Below are 2960 nucleotides of genomic sequence, written 5' to 3' on the forward strand. Positions count from 1 at the left end.
TGAAAATGATAATGTCCTTGTAGTGTAAGAGCTGTTTGAAAAGACTCCCTGAAATTTCTGCCTGTTTTGGTGGGATGGAGTTTTGGCGTTTAAATTAGTTAATTGACCAATAAGAAAGAGAGTTCCAAACCTCTCTGCCAATAACAGCCAGTTTCCTGTTTTAACCCTCACTCAGACGACTTCCAGAAAGACCAGGCTAAATTCTTGCTTGAGAAGAAACAATTGTGTTTCTTTTTGACCTTTTTAATTTAAAACAATCACAATAAAAAAGGTACATAATTGTTTCCAAGAAATTATTTGATATTGAGATAAAAAACAGTTACATTGGACCTTTTAAATAGTGACCCAACGTGGTTTCAGTACTTATTTCCATGACTGATCAAAACTAGCTTCTCATCGTCTCTCTGCATCAGACAATTAGTTAGCAATATGTTTGGAACATCAAATCGTAAATATCGAATCGTAATAAATATAGAATCAGCACACACATATCGTGATCGTATCGTGATACATATAGAAACAGCACATACATATCGTGATCACATCGTATCGTGATACATACAGAATCAGCACATACATATCGTGATCACATCGTATCGTGATACATATAGAATCATCACATACATATCGCGATCACATCGTATCGTGATACATATAGAATCAGCACATACATATCGTGATCATATCGTATCGTAAGGTCCCTGACAATTCTAATCTCATTTAGGGATATTGACTGAGTGGCGATGAAACAGAATAGTAGGGACCACTTTCATTTCCTTCAACATAACCGGGGTGCTGAGCTATGAGAACTAGTACTCTCTTCATATAGTGCTCACAACGCCATCTGAACGGCAACATTTATTTTCAAACTGAAACGTATTACCCATTCTTAAATACAAGTCATATTACCTGTAAATGTAAGGCTGTCGGAGACGAGGAGGAAAACGAAATGTAAGGCTGTCGGAGACGAGGAGGAAAACGTAAATGTAAAGCTGTAGGAGACGAGGAGGGAAAACGTAAATGTAAAGCTGTAGGAGACGAGGAGGAAAACGTAAATGTAAAGCTGTAGGAGACGAGGAGGAAAACATAAATGTAAAGCTGTAGGAGACGAGAGGAAAACGAAATGTAAGGGCTGTCGGAGACGAGGAGGAAAACTTCAAATGTAAAGGTGCTGTAGGAGACGAGGACTCTCTTAAATGTAAAGCTGTAGGAGACGAGGAGGAAAACATTAAATGTAAAGCTGTAGGAACGAGGAGGAAAACGTAAATGTAAAGCTGTAGGAGACGAGGAGGAAAACGTAAATGTAAAGCTGTAGGAGACGAGGAGGAAAACGTAAATGTAAAGCTGTAGGAGACGAGGAGGAAAACGTAAATGTAAAGCTGTAGGAGACGAGGAGGAAAACGTAAATGTAAAGCTGTAGGAGACGAGGAGGAAAACGTAAATGTAAAGCTGTAGGAGACGAGGAGGAAAACGTAAATGTAAAGCTGTAGGAGACGAGGAGGAAAACGTAAATGTAAAGCTGTAGGAGACGAGGAGGAAAACGTAAATGTAAAGCTGTAGGAGACGAGGAGGAAAACGTAAATGTAAAGCTGTAGGAGACGAGGAGGAAACGTAAATGTAAAGCTGTAGGAGACGAGGAGAAAACGTAAAATGTAAAGCTGTAGGAGACGAGGAGGAAACGTAAATGTAAAGCTGTAGGAGACGAGGAGGAAAACGTAAATGTAAAGCTGTAGGAGACGAGGAGGAAAACGTAAATGTAAAGCTGTAAGAGACGAGGAGGAAAAACGTAAATGTAAAGCTGTAGGAGACGAGAGGAAAACGTAAACGTAAAGCTGTAGGAGACGAGGAGGAAAACGTAAACGTAAAGCTGTAGGAGACGAGGAGGAAAACGTAAATGTAAAGCTGTAGGAGACGAGGAGGAAAACGTAAATGTAAAGCTGTAGGAGACGAGGAGGAAACGTAAATGTAAAGATTTATAAAACGCTGTGAAGATCTCTCTACGAGCATAAAGACAACATGAAGTGAGAGTTGTTGGGTTTTCCCTATCCTAGTATTATATCAGCAGTGCTGTTATGATGCAGATCTGACAGAGGACATGTGTCAATTATGGAGGAGCTCCCAGTCTCCTAATGTTTTCCTCCCAGTCTCTAATAGGAGTGTCTCTCTCACGTTTTCCTCCCAGTCTCCTAATGAGTAGGAGTGTCTCTCTACGTTTTCCTCCCAGTCTCCTAATGAGTAGGAGTGTCTCTCTTACGTTTTCCTCCCAGTCTCCTAATGAGTAGGAGTGTCTCTCTCGCGTTTTCCTCCCAGTCTCCTAATGAGTAGGAGTGTCTCTCTTACGTTTTCCTCCCAGTCTCCTAATGAGTAGGAGTGTCTCTCTTACGTTTTCCTCCCAGTCTCCTAATGAGTAGGAGTGTCTCTCTTACGTTTTCCTCCTGGTCAGACTCCTCCCTCTCCTCCAGGGTGCTCTCCCATGAGGGGAAGCTCCTCTTAGTTTTCCCAGCAGAAACTTCCATCCCTCCTTCCTCAACACGTGACACAGACCCTAGGAGGGGAAGGAGAGACAGAAAGAGGGATGGGGGGAGAGACAGAAAGAGGGATGGGGAGAGACAGAAAGAGGGATGGGGGAGAGACAGAAAGAGGGATGGGGGGAGAGACAGAAAGAGGGATGGGGGAGAGAGACAGAAAGAGGGATGGGGAGAGAGACAGAAAGAGGGATGGGGGAGAGAGACAGAAAGAGGGATGGGGGAGAGAGACAGAAAAGAGGGATGGAGGGGGGACAGAAAGAGGGATGGGGGGGACAGAAAGAGGGATGGAGGGGGGACAGAAAGAGGGATGGAGGGGGGACAGAAGAGGGATGGAGGGGGGACAGAAAGAGGGATGGGGGGGGGACAGAAAGAGGGATGGAGGGGGGACAGAAAGAGGGATGGGAGGGGACAGAAAGAGGGATGGGGGACAGA

At 43.9% G+C, this 2960-nt stretch overlaps 1 long non-coding RNA gene across 1 annotated transcript in view; it reads right to left on the bottom strand.

Moving 5' to 3' along the window:
- Positions 1–2451, bottom strand: part of LOC124026741 — a 7444-nt gene extending 4993 nt beyond the window's left edge. The window contains exon 1 of the long non-coding RNA XR_006837297.1: positions 2427–2451. This is a non-coding gene — a long non-coding RNA (uncharacterized LOC124026741). The remainder of the gene's footprint in view (positions 1–2426) is intronic.
- Positions 2452–2960: the final 509 nt, after the last annotated feature.

The sequence above is a fragment of the Oncorhynchus gorbuscha genome, unplaced genomic scaffold (assembly GCF_021184085.1).
Source record: "Oncorhynchus gorbuscha isolate QuinsamMale2020 ecotype Even-year unplaced genomic scaffold, OgorEven_v1.0 Un_scaffold_2790, whole genome shotgun sequence".
NCBI lineage: Eukaryota > Metazoa > Chordata > Actinopteri > Salmoniformes > Salmonidae > Oncorhynchus > Oncorhynchus gorbuscha.